Raw genomic sequence first — 21,012 nt, 5'->3', positions numbered from 1 at the left:
CACAAAGTCAAACCAGCGGTACCCAAGGATTCTCTGAACAGACACAAGGAGTGCAGTCTTCTTCTCAGGTCATTGGATAGCGTCCATGTCTCTCAGCCATATAGCAAGACAGGAAGCACCAGGACTATAAAGACTTGGACCTTCGTCCTTTTGCATAGATATCGGGAGCACCTCACACCCCTTTAAAGCAACCTCATGACCCTCACCCCATGTTCTCTCAATAATATCCAAAGCTAGGAAATCACACAGAGTCCAAGAGGTCTTTCAGTTTAGACTTTTATTAAAGATAATAAACAGCCACGCTCTGTCCAGAGAGAAACTACTGTTCCTGAGCACAAATACATTTTTATGCATAGCTCAACATACATACATAAGATATCTTGACATGCTTGCTATGCCAATGGGCAACACCTAATGGCATTTTGCCACTATTGTGTGATCACCTGTCAGTCATGCCCACTTTATTAGTTTATGCCCATCCATGTTCATTACCCATTGTGCTAATAGCCGACATCGCTTGGCATTTTGCCGTCTTTGACCGATCTGCCTTTCGACCAAGCCTTCTTATGGCTAATCCTCCACTCAGTCTTTGACATCAGCTTTCAGGGTCTCATTTTAGATTGGTGGAGTGGCTACATGTAAGATTCAAGGCATCTCAGGGCATTCTAGTGTTATGACGATCTAAGGCTCAGTGCAATTCAGATCATATTAGTGGTGATATTACAATATACTTTAAAAATAATAATAATATCTTCTAAGGTGCAAAATCATATATTAAGACAAGTTTAGGGTGGAGTGGTGGCTCTAAGGCTAAGGATCTGTGCTGGTATCCAGAAGGTTGCCGGTTCAAATCCCCATCACTGCCAAAAGAAATCCTACTCTGATGGGCCCTTAAGGCTCTTAAAGTGCAATTGCTCCCTGGGCACTGTACAATGGCTGACCCTGCGCTCTGACTCTAAGGGGTATGGAAAACTGACCCTGCACTCTGACCCCAAGGGGTATGCAAAAACTAACAAATTCCTAATACAAGAAATTGTATAAAGTGAAATAAAGAACAAGAAAAAATAGTGCTTCATCATATTATACATTCTAATTTCTGTGTGCACTCTGTTCTAATTATCCAGTGTGTGATTGTATGCCCAAATATCTAGTAAATGTTCACGTAGATATATTTACATAGTAGCTCCTGCAATGGACTGGCCTAATGTTAGGGGGTAGGTCATGGCCCACTGTGGGTCTGAGAGAGAGTTGCTTTGTGTCACATCACCTCATTCCATTTGGAATGGAGAAGAAGTTAAAGGCAGCCTAATCTATGGCCACATTCACGCTACTATATTTTCACAGTACCCCAGCGGAGTCTTTTAAAAACGCTCTCCAAAGCCACATACTTCTGAAAACATCGACTCAGCATTGCAATGTGGACAGCTGAAAATGTAAACACTTGAAAAGGTAGAGCCTAACCTCACTCTGATTGGTTTGTGCTTACTATGTAGTCCTTCCCTGATTGGCTCCTGCTCATTACAATGTCTCATTCTCTGATTGGTCAGGGAAGAAAACCACAATTCCAACATAGTGGACAGAGAAGAGTTGCTTTCCCTGGCACTTGTGCTGCTTACCTGTATGCATCTAAATTGCGTTTTGAACAGATTGAATGCTGCATGCGGACATTCACAAAGGCATTTAATGATTCAGAGAATTAAAAGTTGAGGCAGGTCATGGAAATCAGTATATCAGACTATTTCCACATATTATTTAATGCAGAAATACTGATAACTACAACGAAAGAGAAGCGTATTGTGAAAAAACATTATTTCGCTACACTTGTAGCTTCAATGTTTGCTAATATTTTAAACAATCAGTCAGATTGTAATGCTTACCTCAGTAGTGCTAGTAGTATTAACAGTAAGGTGGAGAATTTTTATGTTATGACATAATGACCCCTAAAAAGACAGTTAAGAAATCTTCTAGCATTGTCATACCTTGTAAGACCCAAAGAGTGTCTGATTTAAAGAGAGCATGCTGGAGAGCTGAGCGTAAATGGAGAAAAACTAAACTGCTAGTTCATTATGAAATATTGAAGGGTAAAATAACTACATACAGTATAACAACGCAGTCCTCCATTAGACACAATCTTATTTCTCCTAAATTATAAAAGATAATGATGGTAATCCTAGAGTGTTATTCTCAGCTATTGATTGTCTTCTAAACTCTTCTCACTCAATGGAATACCTCCTTAAAACTAACAGAGAAACTTGTAAGTTGTTTTCAATATTTGTTAAACACAAAATAAATTACTGCGGTGGGCTGGCGCCCCGCCCAAGGATTTGTTCCTGCCTTGTGCCCTTTGTTGCCTGGGATTGGCTTTAGCAGACCCCCGTGACCCTGTGTTCGGATTCAGCGGGTTGGAAAATGGATGGATGGATGGATAATGACTGACTGACTGACAAAATAAATTATATTAGAAATAATATAATACATTCCTACAAAATTAATCTGATTGAATCCCAGCATTCCCCGTTAAGCGAATTAAATTCTGTCACTGGAACAGATCGACTTGAACTACGTAGAGTAATTTCTCAGTTGAAACTCTTCACCTTCGCCCTCCACCAGTACCAGCAGGCTTTCTCATAGAAGTCTCCAATGTCCTAATTGATAGCCTACATGACATAGTGAACTCAGCATTAGATACGGGGGTCTTCCCTGAATGCAGTTGTTAAACCCCTGCTCAAGGAAAATAATCTCGACGCCTCTGTCTTTGACAAGTTTAGACCAGTTTCTAACCTGCCTTTCCTAAGTAACATTCTAGAAAAGGCAGACATTACGCAGCTAAATGATTACTTGATTCGACATTCAATTCTTGACAAGTTTCAGTCAGGTTTTAGAACAAATCCTAGTAGAGAATCTGTGCAAGTTAAAGTAGTAAATGATTTGCGGGTTAATTAGGTCAGAGGCCATGTATCTGCTCTTGTTCTGTTAGACTTGAGTGCAGCATTGGACACCATAGACCACAGCATTCTTATAAATTGCCTTAGACAAAGGGTGGGCCACTCTGGCAGTGTCTCATATTGGTTTCAAACTGATAGAAAAATTTTTGTTAGCTGTGGTGATTGTACTTCAGAGACCCATGATATTGTATATGGTGTACGACAAGGGTCTATCCTGGGCCCGCTGCTCTTTTCGAACTATATGCTTTCATCAGGTCAGAATATCATAAGGCATAATGTGAGCTACCACAGCTATGCAGATGACGCACAGCTTTATTTATCTCTAGCGCCTGATGACCATGATGCTCTAGGCTTTCTGATCCAATGTCTTATCAGTATTTCCATTTGGATGAGTAGTAACTTTCTCAATAAAGACAAAAAACAGAAATCTTAGTGATTAGCAAACATGAATATGGTGAGGGTGTTAGAAATAAAGTTGATCCCTTAGACTTAAAAGTCAAGGCAGAGGTAAAGAATTTGGGGGTAATCATTGACTCTGACCTAAATTTTAAATCACATATTTACCAGATTACTCAGACTGCATTTTTCATTTTAACAATAGTTAGATCTTGTATACCATTAGGAAACATTGAAAAATCAGTTCACTCTTTTGTTTTCAGTCAACGAGATTACTGTAACGCATTCCTTACAGGACTACCTAAGAAAGACATCAGTCGGTTACAGATAGTGCAGAATGCATCAGCCAGAATATTAACTAGAAGAAAGAAAATCTGAGCACATCTCACCAGTTTTAGCGTCATTATGTTCTGCATATTATTATCTCCTCTCGGTACTCAAATGTGGCACTTGGTGCCACGGCCCACCTGCCAAGTTGTTTTGCCTACCTAAGGTAAAGTCATCCCTGATGGAGGATCGCAGGAATTCTGGGAAAGTTGGGTCCTTTCATCGGATTGGCTGGCCCAGCACTGTTCAGCTGTGGAATGGCGAAATGGGGGAGGCAGGTTGATGGATGAGGTCTCCAGGACTCTAAACAAATCCAAATCTTCTTATGTGATATCATCTACTGTTAAATTCTGCTCTGTACTTCTAAAATTTTTATTTTTATACTGTATTGAGGATTTGTTTTGTTTTGTTCTGTGTATTGTATTGGATTGTATTGCCCCCTTCTTTTGACACCCACTGCACACCCAACCTACCTGGAAAGGGGTCTCTCTTTGAACTGCCTTTCCCAAGGTTTCTTCCATTTTTCCCTACAAAGTTTTTTGGGGAGTTTTTCTTGTCTTATTAGAGGTTAAGGCTGGGGGGCTGTCAAGAGGCAGGGCCTGTTAAAGCCCATTGCGGCACTTCTTGTGTGATTTTGAGCTATACAAAAATAAATTGTATTGTATTGCATTGTATGTTGGTTAGCCGTGTCATTCAGAATCGACTTTGAAATACTACTAATGGTGCATAAAGCCTTAAATAATTCGCTCTATTCTATATTTTGGAATGTCTGTTCTTCTGTGTGGGTGGAGTGGTGGCTCTGAGGCTAGGGATTTGCACTTTATGGTTCAAATCCCGTAAACGGCAAATGTTACTCTACTTCATTGGGCCCTTGAGCAAGGCCCTGTGACGATGCAGGTTCGGCTCCACGCTCCCCTCTTCTATTAGGGAACCCTTGAACCCATCACCGTCGGTAATGTCACCGATGAGCTAGACAGTGAGGCAATAAACAATCGAGCAAGGGGATGATGGATAATTGTGCAAAAGTGCTTTTATTCAAATAACAAATCCAAAGTGCAAAGTCAAGTGCAGTAATGCATTCAAAGGTCTTCATTAACCAAATAAATAATCCAATAAAACATGTGAAAAGTGGAGGTTAAAAACAATAGAAAAACTCTTCTAAAAATAACGAGATTAAAAATCCTACAAGAAGCAATCCTTTAAAGTTTTAAAGCCCGGTGTCTTCCATTACCATGGCGGCTCCCCTGCTACTCCCATTTGGGCTGCTCGACAGGAGAGTCGCCTACCTGCAGGAACAGATGCCCTTCATTCAGGTCCGGTAGCCCTCCGATCCTTGGCTTCGTCGGGCTCCTAACCGGACTGAGACTTGGGATATTTCCCAGCGGCCAAGGCGCTCATGCTGGGACTACACCTGCCCAAAGCCTCCTCGACTCCCACTCCTAGCAACGGCCAAGTCGATACTTCTACTGGTCACTCCAGCTACTTAGTCGCTCAGCTGGAGCGACCGCTTCCTTCAGCCCCACTGAGTGTTGGCCAAACACTCCTCTCGTAGGCTCTCCTCCCAACTGCCTGCTTTCTCTAATGTGAGCCTGCTCTTGCTCGCTTGCTCGCTCCCCTTCCTCACACCGACTTTCTCCACCTGCTTCCTGTCTTCTCTCTACATCCCGTTCTCTTTCCTTTCTACTTCTTTTCTTTCTTCCTTTTCTAACCGGCTCGTGCTTCTATTTATATGCGGAGAGGACATAGCAGCTGCAGCCCATTAGCCACAGGAACGATCACGGATGTGGGCAGTCTCTCACCTGTGCACTTAGGTGAAAAATGCCCACACCGCAGATCGCCCTGCTGCTTGCTATAGCCACCACGCCTCCTCGCAGCGATTATTTATTTAAATAAGATATTGAACTGCACAGCACTTTGTTTGCACTTTGGAATTGTTGTTTAAATAAAAACACTTTGCACATTGTATACATCATCCCCTTGCTCAATTGTTTATTGCCTCACTGTCTAGCTTATCGGTGACATTACCGACGGTGTTGGGTTCAAGGGCTCCCTAACAGCCGATGGGAGCGTGGACCCGAACCTGCATCGTCACAGGCCCTTAACCTGTAATTGCTCCGTCCTGGGTATGACGCTACTCTGCATGTAGGCCCTCCAACCTGCAGGGAAAAACCTGGGGGTTGGTGGGAGAATTGGCACTCCAGCCATCATAAAAAACCTCACACTGTTCCATTCCATCTGAACTAGTGTGCTGCTGAGGTGTCACCAGCTGAATGGCTGCCCTTGGGTCTTAATCTGGGATCCTGAGTTGGTTTGTCATGTGGTGGGTGCGGCGATGTGCTGTATCAGCATGTGCTCCTAACCTCTCTCATGTTCTTCTACACTCCCAAGTCGTAATCTCAGATCTTCAAATAGAGGTCTGCTTATAATTCCAAAAGCCAAACTTAAAAGAAGTGGTTTGCTGCTATGCACCTAAAAGCTGGGATACTTTACCAATTGAAATTCGCAAGCTAATACTGTGGACCATTTAAAAAAAATCAGCTAAATCCCATTATTATAATCTGTTTTTTTTAGTATCCACATTTCAGTTGTATTCCAAATAGACTGTATGGGAATAAAATGATCATATTCTTCAGGGATCCGCAATCTGTACTAATCCCCACTTTTCTATGCCGTTTTTTCAATTCTTCTGTGGTGGTGAACGGCACCCCCACCACCTGATCAAGACACCATGCAGTCCCCTGCGTTGATGGAATAAAGGCGGGTGCCCCAGTTGTCCACGGGACCATCCTCATGAAATCCTATCCTACCAGTGAGGGCCGGTGGTCTTTTGGCATTAGGACCCCTGTAGATTTTTTTTCTCCAGTCTAACTGGAGTTTTTTTTTAATCTTTCCACCTGGCCATCTGACCTTACCTGTTTTTTTGTGTTACTTATTCTTTAATATTACTTCCTGATCTTAGTTGTTTGACTTTTCATGTAACTTTCTCTTTCTCATCTTGTACAGCACTTTGAGCTGGTTTGTTTGTATGAAAACATCGATATAAATAAATGTTGCTGTTGTTAATCGTTGCTACAGGTTTGTGATAAATCCCATGGCCGGTGGCGTTACCGTCCTTTCCAGGATTTTTCCACCGTCATGCACATGCCCAGTTTTAGACGAACATCTACATCATATGTGTTTTGGTTGTTTTAGTGTGGACAGATATACTTTTGTAAATGATATGAAAACGCTAGTGTGGATGGAGATCATTATGATTTAAAAGTGTTGTTTTTAAATTAAAATGTAGATGTGTAGGTGGACCGGGCTTTGGACATCAGGCAGCAGAGGGAAAGAAAATTAAACTTCAAGCCAATCTGGGGCCTGCAGCCCTGATGAAAACATATTAGATTGAAAGGCCATCTAGTTACCTGCCCAGCCATCCCGGGGCATTGTACATTGCTGACTAATGTCCATGACTTTGCTCTCATATGCAAATTTAGACCTGAGTTGGGACAAAATGGCTCACCCAACTGTCCTTCTGCCAGATGGCTTCGAGCTGACTTCTTCAGGCAGGGTAGGTATGGCCGTTTATTTCTTCTTCCTGGTTTAAAGGTTTATGCCCTTCTTTCTTTCACTTCTTTTGCCCCTTTATCATGTTGGGGACATTATCCCTTTACAACAGCCTCTCTTTATTATGCTCAGAAGACTTCTTGTACCACCCTCAAAGCAGGTACCCAGTAAAGTTATTTCTAGATAACAGTTGTTCATGCCAGGTTTAACAGCCTTGAAAGTCCTTCATGAAGGTTTCTCTCAGATGCTTCACTGGGTGGGAAGTTAACCAGCAATCCTAACCCTTCATGTCCCCCAGCTCAGGGTCGGACAGGTAGGAAATCCATCTATGGTTCCATTACTCAATCAGGTCCATCCAGTTTTTGGATTTGAGGTGAATTAAGATAGAATCGGTCCTGGTTGGAATGCCATTTTGTCTTAAGGGACGCAAACATACACACACAGTCTGGCCCAGTGTGGGGTGTTAAAGTTTTGCAATTTGCTTATTATTGAGATAACAGAGAAAATGTGTAAAAAGCCTTGACAATGCCACTGTGAGAACATTCAAACTTTATATTGGCAATGCCAAAGCCAGCATCCAAACCCAGTATATATGCACGGTACTGCCACTGTGCAGCCTTGATATTTTGATTGTGACATGATGGACAACAGCAGCACTGCAGTGACGTAGTGGCATCTGTGACACAGGGTCACTCTGTGTGGTGTCCTATGTGGCCCTATTACTCCAAAACCTCAGCTATTGCACTTCAAATCTCAAATGATTCATTGCATGACACAGAGATCATAATACCTTTCATCTTAATGTTAATAAAGTTTAATTTGTTGTTGGTGTGCACAAATCCGACTTTTCCAGGTTTTACTGCTCCAGTCCATCCCACTCATCCTCGGTGAATACATTGTTCTTTCCTTCATCTGTCTAGCACATACGATGATGGGGCAGAAGCAGCAACAGGGGACCCCTTAAGACAGCCAGTGACAAGAACGCCTGAGCCGCATCGACGATGGATGTCTCTGGCGTCCTACTGTCCAAAAGCATCATGCATTACAGGCGGTGGGCAACGCAGGCCTACTGCAGCTTGCTGCTGGGGTTCCCCTGTGGCTCCTTGTCAGCTGAGGCAGAATGTCCTTTTTTTGCTTTTTTTACAGAATGATCCACACGCCCAATAAATCTTTGAAAAGTTAATACAGCTTCTGAAACAACTGCATTACTCTCAGTTTATAAACATGAGCTACAGTTGTGTGTCTAGAGGCATGGCAAAAAAAGTGTGAGTCCTCCAAAACCTGCTAGTCAAGCAGGCCAGGATCATCACTGGTCTGTCCAGCAGAGCCTCACCTTAATCCAGCTTGGTCCCTAAGGCTACCTGCTAGCAGACCCAAAAATGTGGAGCTGGCTAAACAACTATAAATATCACCAAAATATAACACAATATCCACAAAAGAGGAGGGATTACTGTAAACCCTTGGCTTGTGGTAAAAGGACAAATGAAGAATCTTTACTAATGAAAGATATATTAACAAAAATAAATAAATGAAAAAAAGAGCAAAGGAGGCACAAACGAGCTGACAAAATGGCAAAAAAGAAACAATAAGATCCAAAAATCAGAATCCTTAAGACAAATAGAGGTATAATTAAAATCCAGAAAATATAATCTGGAAAACATAAAACCCACTCAGACTCCAACAAACTGAGGACTCCAAACTGCTGTGCTGTTTCAGCCAATTTAACACTAGAATTACCAAAGCCTAAAAAAAAACCCGGGCCCACCTTAAATCCGTTCGCACCTCTCCATTCAGCGTTTTTTGTTTTGTAAATGTGTCGATAAGACCAAGCAGCCTGCTAAGCCCCAAAAACGCAGCAGAAAGGGCAAAAAGCTCTCCCAGCTCAAGCCTTGTTTAACAGGAAGTGACGCAGTACCTAGAGCTGCATAGGCTAAATAATATATTGTTATTTCGAACACATGCATTTCATGTGTGTTCCATGTCTACAAAGATCACTTCATTTCAAATGTCAGCGTGCCCGCGTCGATCAAACACAAGAAGCTCTGCAGTCTACTTCTGACTTTAATCTGTAGGAAGATAAGTAAATAAATTAAAGTAAATAACATTCAATCTGGCTTTTACTGTATATAAGTAACATATACCTGTTTGTATGACGCCAGACCTCTTGCTGCATCCAGATGGTGCCATCTTTCACCTTCACGCCTGGTGAAGCTGTGTTGTGCTTATGTGTGAGTGGACGTTTCTTGCGGGGAGGGCTTCTGTTCTCTTTCTCCAATCTGAGTTCACCTCTGTTATAGCTTGTCTATATTTGAAAATAGCAGTGTCAGATTGGGGCGAGCGTGAACCCGACTGAGAATAAAACTGAATAAAAAATTTAAAAACCTCTAACCTTTACAAGTACCATAAATGTTACAGACTCAAATTAAATGTATGTTTTTTATTGTATAATAGTAACAATAAGAGCAGCTCACTACTCAAAACATTCATTTTGGGACACGTGAAGACTTGAACCCGTGACCTTTTGAGTAGGAGTTGGCAGTTCTTACTGTTATACTACCAAAGAAGTCACAACAACAAGCCACACTAACCCGACTTCATTTTCTTCAGTTATAGTCTTGAATAAAAGCACATTTGTTCTGTTACACTTTTGTGAAAGTGCTTATTTGATATTTCGACTTCAGTCTTCACACATTACACACTTGATGTCAAAATTTTGTCGTTAGTACTAAAACAGGAAAAAAGTTTGTCTTTTAGGTATGTGTTCAACATTTCTTGCATTTCCTGTCATCCTACACTTGCATAGAACTTTGTAGACACAGAACACACATAAAATGCATGTGTTCCAAATAACGATATATTATTTAGCCTATACAGCTCTAGGTAACTGACTCCCTGATAAACAAGGCTTGAGCTGGGAGACCTTTTTGTCCTTCCAGCGGCGATTTTTTGGGGTTAGCAGGCTGCTTGCTGCTTGGGCTTATTGACACATTTACAACACAAAAGACTCTGAATGGAGAGGTGCAAATGGATTTAAGGTGGGACGGGTTTATGAGTTTTTTCATAGGCTTTGGTAATTCTAGCATTAAGTCAACTGAAGGAGGGCTTAGGAGTGATGACACAAGCGCAGTCCTGCCTCCTGGGGCTCCACCCACAAAGAACAAGGAGCATATTACAATTACAAAATCATATATGAAATCAACAAAAACAAACTATGAACATGAAAATTCTTCTTCATTATCTTTCGGCTGCTTCTGTTAGGGGTTGCCATAGCAGATCATCTTGTTCCAAATATTCCAGTCTTCTGCATCTTGCTCTGTCACACCCATCACCTGCATGTCCTCCCTCACCACATCCATAAATCTTCTCTTATGCCTTCCTCTTTTCCTCTTGCCTGGCAAACATGACTATGGGCATGAAAATTAATAATATCAAATAATATTAACTCCAAACTGCACAATTTACTCACTGAGCTCTGCTGACGAATAGCATCTGGTGGTGCCACCACTGTGTAGTATCAAATCTCAATCCAGACTCTTTTCATGTGTACCTCCTGGGTAGTGGAATGAGATGTCCAACTCCATTTGAACTGCTGACTTCCTTAATGTGCTTAAGAAATATTTCAAGACTTTCTTGCTGGGTGGCTTTCTGTCTAACTGAAATCAGCTGTTAGGTTTTTGGAAGTAGCTTCACTTGTGTTGACCATTATTGTAACCAGTTGCCGAGCCAAACACATTGACCCCTTCTGCAAGTAGCTTTGGAATGAAGAGTCTGCCAAGCAAGTAAAACTGAGAAACTTGACTTAGGTGACAAAACCCTGACTACACAACACAAGCCCCCTGCTTTCAGTCAAAGATCCCATGCTGCCCCCTAGCCACTTGGCCATCTTCTCTGACTTTTCACTTAAATGTCAACATGGTCTCAGCTTCTTGGCGAAAAAGTATGTCTTGCCATCTACTGGACAGGAGGTCTTGTGTCCGACAGTCACTTCTCACAAAGTCATAGCATTAGCTGAATTGTTAGCCCTCTAGTGTTCTACGTCAGCATTGCATGTTTTCTCTTAAAGTGTCCCTTCCAATGCAGCATCACTGCTTTTTTATGCCAGGGTGGATTTATTGTTCAGACGTTTACTTCAGTAACAGTACTTTGAGCAAGGGAAAGTGTTTGTGTACTACTACTACTACTCATAATAATAATAATAATAATAATACATCCACTTTTCAAACCTGCTTGACCTGAGCACGGTCAAGTGGAGACGGGGCCTATCCCAGCATGCATCACGAGCAAGGCAAGAACAACATCTGGACAGAGTGCCAGCCCCTCGCAGTAATAATCATAATAATAATAATAATAATGATACCAATGATAATACAGTGGTACCTTGGTATACGTCTTTAATCAATTCCAGATCCTTGGACTAATACCAAACAGTACTTATACCAAACAAATTTTTCCCATAAGAATTAAAGGGAAAATGATTAATCCGTTCCCATGAAAAAAATCCTATTGTTATTGGCATATTATACATTGCTGGGGTTGTACAAAATAATTTAAACACTGCATAATACTAAAATACATAAATACAAAAGCAATTAGATGAAAATTTAACCTCACTTTACCTTGCTTGTTTGGTAATCGATTTCACCCCCTTCGCAATGTTAGCCAATTTAATAACATCTTTGTTTTTCACCATCGTTCTTGGCATACGGTATGCAGCAGCCAAGTCCCGGATATGCATGCCACCTTCATACTTTTCAACAATGTCTTTTTTTACCTCAATGGTGATCCTAACCATTTTCTTTGTTTCTTGACTCTTCTCATTAACTTTCTTAGAACTCATGGTTAATGAATTTACTAAAAATGTACGCTAAAAAACATAAAATCACGTGAAAATTGACAGAGAGTTATAACGCGGGTTGTTCACTGAATGCTAGCCACTGGCGTACTGACGCTCATGGGCAATCGTGGCTTTGTCTTGAGAGAGGTAAACAAGGGTAGCATGCGGTGTTCTAGCAGGCGAGAAGTATTCCAAACAAAGGTCGTATACCAAGCAAAATGTTTTGCGTCCAAACAGGACGTATACCAAATTGAACTTATTCCAAAGTGGACGTATACCGAGGTACCACTGTAATTGTTGCTGCTATTGTCACTTTCCATCACCACACTCCACCACTCTGCTGGTATTCAGTCCTCTCTGGAATTTAGTTTGACTTCAATTTGCTCAAGGTCTTTGATGACTCATTCAACCCCATCACGTTGCTTATAAGTCTTTTATTTTTGACATTATTTTTAGCTTGGCTTTATTTTCTTTCCTTTTTTATTGAAACAAACTGCTGTGGATTGCAGTCCGGCTCAGGGTGACATTCTGCCTTGCATCTGCTGATCATCCTCAGCATTTTATTGGATTAAGCCATTGTAAAGAGTGGATGGATGGATGGAGTGGCATTACATAATGCTATTATCAATATCCACTCATCCATTCAATCCATTTTCTGCTTAATCCAGTCCTGGGTCACTCAGAGTCAGAGTCAAACCTGGCAAGCACTGTGAGACACGAAAGCAGCAGAAAGGTATGGCACTGCAGGGCATGAACATTTAGAGTAAATGAGCAGTTTGCCTTTGAGAAGCAAAAGGGCACCAGCGTGCAGAGATGGGGGGGGCACTCTGACAGGCAAATGCCCAGGCTGGAACTGAACGTGGGGCTCTGAAGCTGAGAGGCTAATTGCCCTGTGCTACTTCTACTCCATTATTAATACCTTTTATTGAAAGGTGCCACTATGAAAGCATTCAACCATCCATTTTTTGAAACTGCCTGGTCCGTTATGGTGCCACTAAGAGCTGGAAGTGATATTTCAATAGTCCATCCATCCATCCCATCATCCATCTCTTTTCCAGCCTGCTCGATCAAATTCAGGGTCATGGATTGAGTTCAATATTGACCGAAGTAAATAGTCAAATTCGAAGCCTGTCTCAGGAGAATAGGGAGCAAAAATGGAAATGCTCTGGACAGGACACCAGTCCACCACGTAGCAACGTTCACATATGCTGGGCCACCAGTCAGTCACAGCTGGACATACTCAATACCCAAGAGGGCAGTTTCATGTGCAGTTTTTAGGCCTTTGAACCACTAGAGATGTATGTACTCCACCATCCCTGCTGGCCATTATACCATACAGTGGATCCAGAAAGTATTCAGACCTCTTCACTTTCTACATGCTTTATTGTGCTATAGATTTAATTTTAAATGGATGCATTTGCCATTGTTGCCCATTGATCTACATTGAGTCTGAGTGTCTGGGCTTGCGAGTGTCCTGATAAAAACCAACATCCAGGTCTTTAATGACTTCTTAGGCACAGCCATCAGCAGTGTGTCTTTTTGTGGAGAGAGTGTCGACCTCGTCGAGAGGTTTACTTACCTTGGTAGTGACATTCATGTCTCTGGTGACTCTTCCTGTGAAGTCAGTAGACGGATTGGGAGAGCATGGGGGGTCATGAGGTCGCTAGAAAGGGGTGTGTGGCGCTCCCGATATCTATGCAAAAGAACGAAGGTCCAAGTATTTAGAGTCCTGGTGCTTCCTGTCTTGCTATATGGTTGCGAGACATGCACGCTATACAGTGACTTGAGACGAAGACTGCACTCCTTCAGTACTGTGTCTCTTCAGAGAATCCTTGGGTTACCGCAGGTTTGACTTTGTGTCGTATGAGTGGCTGTTCATTGAGTCTCGAATGAGACACATTACTTATATTGTGAGAGAGCGTCAGTTACGGCACTACAGCCATGTGGTGGTATTACCTAACAGTGATAAGGCTCACAGCATCCTCATTGTTGAGGACCCGAGCGGCTGGAGCAGGCCAAGGGGACGCCCACGTAACAACTGGCTGTGGCAGATTTAGGGTCGTTTCTGGAGGGTGGGACTGGACCGTGTGTCTGCCTGGGGGGTTGCCAACCAGGACCCTAAGTTTTTTTCATCATGTGCTGGATGTGGCAACATGCTGTACCAATGCATGCTCCCCAACCTGACCTGACCTGACCTGATTTACACTCAATTACCCATAATAACAAAGTGAAAGCATTTCCAAATTTATTACAAATCAAACCCTGAAATTTTCATTCATGTTAGTACTCAGACCCCTAATTCTGTACTTTGTGGAAGCCCCTTTGACAACAATTCCTACTTTGACTCTTCCTGTGTACGTCTCTGCAAGCTTTGCACACATGGATTTGGACAGTTTATCCCGTTCTTCCTGGCAGATCCTATCAAGCCCCATTAGACTGAATGAGATGTGTCCATAAACTGCCATCTTCAGGCTTCTCCACAGATGTTCTATGGAATTTAAGTCTGAGTTTCAGTGGGTCCTCTCAAGCACATTCACAGACTTGTCCTAAGGCCACTCTAGTGTCTAGTCTGTGAGATTCTGGTCATTATCATGGAGAAAGGTAATCCGTCACCCCAGTCTGAGGTCTCATCCACACTGGAGGGGGTGTTTGTTCCTTATGGCCCTCTCTGTATTTGGTTGCATTTGCCCTTCCCTCAATTCTGACTAGTATACCTGTGCTTGCTGCTCAGAAGTCCCCCATCGCATAATGCTGTCACTATCATTAGTATTAGGCAGGTGATGAGCAACTTTTGTCTTTTGAGAATCTTTTTCCACATGCTCTCTGAATCCTTTAAATGCCCTCATGTGCCTTTAACTCAAGGGTGCCTTCCATCTTGCTGCTCTTCCATAAATGTTCAAATGATGGAGAGCTGCTGAGATAGTCATCCTTCCAACAGGTTCTACCATCTCAGCAGAGAACGTCTGAAGCTCAGTTAAGATGACTAATTTGTTTTTGGTCACCTCCCTGATCAAGGCCTTTCTTGCCCAGTTATTCAGTTTGGCCAACTCTAGGAAGTGTCCTAATGGTTTCAATCTTCTTCCATTTCACAATGTTGGAGGCCACAGTGCTCCTGGGAACACTCAAAGCTTTAGAAATGGGTTTATCCCCTTGCCCTGATCTATGCCTCACCTACAGAGAGTTTTTTAGACTTTAGAAATAAATAAATGCATATTTTAGTTATATGCTACCATGCAGTTCCATGTGTTAGTAGACTCCATTAAACACCTGCTTTTTAACAGCACTTTATAATGGAGTTAAAAACGGAGCACAAATAGGTGTGTGGTGGCTTAGTGGATTTCATACACAGAAGACTGCAATTCAAGTGATGTGGAAATGGCATTGACTGATGTATGGTGGAGATTGAGGCAGGGCCAGCACCACCATTAAGGTGAATTAGGCATTCACCTGGGGGCGAGCTGCTACCAAACAGTTGGTTGGCACGCCCATAAGCTTGGCCTTGGGTGCAAAATAACCTAGCACTGGCACTGGGTGGAGGGTCTGTGACTAATTGCTGTTCAATTTTTCTAAACATACCATTTTTGAAAGTACGTTATCCAATAATTAGCTATTTAAAATATCCGTTAATACAAGATGATCAATAGAAGCATAAAATCAGTAATAGTATTACCATATGAAAGGAGAAAAGCAACCACAATAAGTTCCCCCAGAGACTTGCGGTCAGGGGAGGAAGGTGAGGCAGAGCCTCACCTGTCATCATGAAAAGTAAAAAAATGAACAATGATAACATAAAGTAAATGTGTCCACTGGTCTGTGCTATAAATTTGTTTTTTGTATGATTCCAATAATTTTGATCATTTTTAAAGTCAAAATCTCTGAATTGGCACATTTCCTGTTCAAATACTGGGGAGAAACGTGAGGTGCGGCAGCGACAAGCCTCACCTCACCTCAAACTGACTGCGCTCTCCCTCACACATGCTGGGTTGATGCATGTAATTGGCGCATGCCTGTTGCTGTCTCTCTGTATGTCGCCAATCTAATGTTTGCAGACACGTTTATTATACACTCTGACTTTCCACAGTCAGGCTAATATCTTTAATGAATGTGTGTGACATATTTAGTCTTGCTGATCGGACATTAAACCGCAGTGAAAAGGCACAAGGTGAGGCAGACATTACCATGCCGGCCTGAAGGGGGCGCATGTGAGCCCAACAGGTGCTTCTTGTTGCTGTTCTTCTGGGCAGAGGTGCCAATAAATTAACGATATCAGAAAGTCAAGTGCACTGCAGCAGTCCATTTATTTATTTATTAATGTTTTGTTCTTCCTGACTGTCAATATAGATTAAGATTTTTAAAACTAAAGGAAAATAAGGAGGGACTTTTACAAGAAAGTGTAGGAGATTTTCCTGGAGAAGGACAGGCCACCAACTTCATTTACAAATAAAGGTAAGACCATAAACGTTTTCAATTTTATAAAAAATGGGATAAGACTAAGAAGAAAACAATCCAATATTTAAAAACTAACATTTGTCCTTAAATAAAATACTCTTTTGTTTTTCTTGTTATCCTTTTGTTGAACAGTCTCTATTAAAATTGCTTAAAGCATCAGAATAAAAGTTTAAAAAAAATAAATATTTCAATTAAGGTAAAAATTGAAATCCGTTTTTTTTTTTTATTTATCATTCAATATTTGTATTTGTATTGAATGAGTATGAATTGTGGAATTGCAACGGCAAATTTAGAACACATGTATGGCAAATGCGTTCTCTCCGCTCTCCCTCGCCGCTTTAAATGTAATGTTCTTTCTTAGCCAAATATGTATACATTACCTATATGTGTGTAAAGAATGCTGATGAGATGTGAAACATAACCAGTAGTCAATGTGCAAGCTGCAACTGAATAATGAATAAGCTGTTCTTTTGGGTCCATATACAGTATTTGTAAATCTGACTCTGAAGGAGTCAGTGCCTCATGAACTCACTGCACGTCACCGAGTTCCCAGTCTAGCTATTCATATTAATTAAAACACTGTTATCCATTTAAATGATATAAATAAGTAAGAATTTTTAAAACAACTAAGTTATCATATAACGGGAATACAAATGGTACAAGATGAGTAAGAAGATCAGGGGCTTGCCGTAATTGTCCGTGTATAACGTGGTCTAAAAGATCAGGGGTTTTAGTCACTGAAGCCCCTCACCTCCAGGCACCACAGTCCATTTGTAAACCCGTCCTGTTTCTGTCAGTTAGGGCAGCTGCGCCTTTTCCGTGTCATTAATGAGTTCAAACACCATTCAGCTGCAGGTTGATCACGTCGGTTCTTTACAATAATAATCCGCAGATGATATTACTTCAATCAGTGCAGTCAATTATATGCGTATGTAATTCATTTCCTCTTCCATTAATTTCCAAAGTAGTGACTTTATCGTCCAATTAGTTACTTACCTAAAGCAGCTTAAGAACGCGCTACTGTGGCCGCTGTTTGCGCCTGCGCTCTCTTCCTGGCGTCTTACTCGTTTGCATTCGACATCCAAGTTGCTGTCGGACGAATAAAATAAGAAATATCAAAAATATACAGAAGTTCAAGCAACTGCTCACAAGGTGAAACCGAAACAGGAAACTGATTTCTAGAACGTTTCTCTGTTTGTTTCAATGGGAAATTCTGACCTTTTAAATCTGTATAGCGCGATCCGTTTAGGATATCTGAACGAAAATTGAACTGTCTTGACAACATTTTATTGAAGAATAACTGTGCCACCTCTCATCAAAATTGATGCACGGGGTGCCAATTTGATTCATACAGACAGACAGCCACACATGCAGACTTGGGCTTTCGAACATTATATGCAAAAACGAATACTAACTTCATGCCATCAGGACACGGGATAGGGCGACAGTGACAATTAACACTTGCACTTCTAGGTTTATCGAGTTTTCCTCAAAATTCTTACTTGTATTGTAGGTGCTAATCAACATGCAACATGTCACCACTCTCCAGTGCCATACTGAGAAAGTGAAACCTCCTCTCCTTGAAAAATGTGCCTTCTGCTGAAAAATCTCAAAACAAGTTTGTCATTACCCAACAAACGGAAGAAGGAAATGCATACAATACATATTAGGGTGCACATCTTTTGCAATATTTTGTATACTGATAGAACTTTATTTGTCGCCATGGGGAAATCTGACTTTTTGCAGAAGCTCGTAATAAACAAATTCATCAATAGATAGTCGGGAGGTGAAAACATAGTCTCAAAAACAAAAAAATTTTGGGATGCCAACCGAGTTGCCCCTTTTATTCGCCAAAAAGTATGAAAAACTGAAAAGAAAATATGCAGTGTAGTACTACTTCCCGAAACGGGTCTTCTCATAAATAACGAAAAAAAGATTTTCTTTCTCTATGTGTTGTTAACACAGCGCTCCATCCTGTGGTTAGCTCTGCTCTTCACAAGACGCCTTTTCCTGGGACTTCTGGGTTTTACGGTGGCAGAACCAGAAGGGGCGGGGCTAGGAAGAGGCGCTGTGAGGGAAGAAGAATAAGAAAACAAAGTTAGTAGTAGCCCCTCCCCCTCTCGTCCCAGTGGGGTATTGCATATCTGAATTGAGCCCTCCAACGCATGTGCGTGACAATAGACACACACTATGATTTCAACACACTCCAGAATGACTGAAAAGCAAGAAAATTAAAAAGTAAGAAAATGTACAGGTGTGTTCCCGTTGGTATAAAGGAGCCCCTGTAGAGTTTCTGCTGAGCAATTCATTGGCTGAAAGTCCTCAGTGTTAGTGTGTCAGAGAGAGGATGTGCAACATTGTTCACAATGGCACTCAGTTTTGTTTTAATCCTCTCATTCACTTCGACCTCTGGGGGTCCACAGCATGTCCCATAACTGAGCTTGCCCTTTTAATTAGCTTGTTGAGTCGGTGGGCCTTTCTCTTGAAGTGATGTTACCAGCCCAGCACACCATAGCATAGAAAATTGCACTGGTCATCAGAGAGTCACAGAATATGTGAAGGGTGTCACTTCCCACATTATAGGAGCAAAGTCCGCTAAGAAAAATGGAACCCATTCAAATATAGTTCCTCTGTCTTCCGAGACCAGTCCAACCTGTCATTAATGTGGACCCTCCCCCAAGCAGCAGTCTTAACAATTGTGTGTTAAAGGCTTTAATTTTTTGCCTCCCTTTTATTTATTAATATTATTACCTTTTTTTATTAAAAAAAATGCCTAAAATCAACTGGACTGCAATCCATCCCATTAGCATCTGTGTCACAAGCTGTTGTCATTTACACTTGTACTGTGTTGGAAATGTGCCATGGGCTTGTATTTTTTAATCCATCCATCCATCCATATTCCAACCCGCTGAATCCGAACACAGGGTCACGGGGGTCTGCTGGAGCCAGTCCCAGCCAACACAGGGCACAAGGCAGGAACCAATCCCGGGCAGGGTGCCAACCCACCACAGGACACACACAAACACACCCACACACCAAGCACACACTAGGGCCAATTTAGAATTGCCAATCCACCTAACCTGCATGTCTTTGGACTGTGGGAGGAAACCGGAGCGCCTGGAGGAAACCCATGCAGACACGGGGAGAACATGCAAACTCCAAGCAGGGAGGACCCGGGAAGCGAACCCAGATCCCCAGGTCTCCCAACTGCGAGGCAGCAGCACTACCCACTGCGCCACCATGCCGCCCTGTATTTTTTAATCCCATATTTTATTAATATTAGCTTGAAAACGAATTTGCATTAAAAAATAATAATAATGAGGAAATGAACTTCTCCATGCTGGTGGTAACACTAGCATTGTAAGCAATCTTTGCTTCCATTTGGGAGATGGGCATCATCCCAACTGAATGGAAAACGGGACTTGTTGTACCTCTCTGGAAAAGGAAGGGTTGCAGCAACTACAGGGGGATAACACTGCTCTCGGTGCCGGGTAAGGTCCTTGCTAGGGTCGTCTTCAATAAGATCCGTGATCACTTGCTCACCTACCAGTAACTGCAACAGTCTGGTTTTACACCTAAGAAGTCTACCATCAACCATATCCTGGCACTGAGGGTTCTCATGGAGTGCAAACTTGAATATCGTCAGCCTTTGTGAATTGTCATAAAGCATTGTTGATCGAGCTGCCCTGTTGATCAAGTTGCTGGATATCATGGCCGGCCTGTACACTGGTACTGTGAGTGCTGTGCAGAGTAGAGGCAGATCCCAGTTGATTCTGGGGTTCATCAGGGGTGTGTTTTTGCTCCTAATCTGTCAGTTCTTGCATGGACTGGATGGGTGTTGTGCAGGGTCGTGGGGTTCAGTGGCTGTGGGGCATCTGTTGGTGAAGAGAAATTCACTGACCTTGACTTTGCCAACGATGCAGTGATCTTCATGGAGTCAGTGGAGGCTCTGATTGGGGCACTTGAGAGACTGAGTGAGGAGTCTTAGTGTCTGAGCTTGTGAGTGTCCTGATTAAAACCAAGAACCTGGCCTTTAATGACCTCTTGGGCACAGCAGCAGCAGTGTGTCTGTCTGCAGAGAGAGTGTCGACCTCGTCGAGAGGTTTACTTACCTCGGCAGTGACATTCATGTCTCTGGTGACTCTTCCTGTGAAGTCAGTAGATGGATTGAGGGAGCATGGGGGGTCATGACGTCTCTGGAAAGGGGTGTGTGGTGCTCCTGATATCTATGCAAAAGCATGAAGGTCGAAGTCTTTAGAGGCATGGTGCTTCCTGTTTTGCTATATGGGTGCGAGACATGGACGCCATTCAGTGACCTGAGACAAAGACTGGACCCCTTTGGTACCGTGTCTCTTCGGAGAATCCTTGGGTACCACTGGTTTGCTAATGGAGTCCCAAATGAGGCACATTACCTGAACTGTGAGGGAGCGTCAGTTACGACACTACAGACATTTGACGCAATTCCCAGAGGGTGATCCAGCTCTCAGGACCTTCACTGTTAAGGACCTGCAT

Source organism: Erpetoichthys calabaricus, chromosome 3 (assembly GCF_900747795.2).
Source record: "Erpetoichthys calabaricus chromosome 3, fErpCal1.3, whole genome shotgun sequence".
NCBI classification, from domain to species: Eukaryota; Metazoa; Chordata; class Cladistia; order Polypteriformes; family Polypteridae; genus Erpetoichthys; species Erpetoichthys calabaricus.
This window is presented reverse-complemented; position numbering follows the sequence as displayed.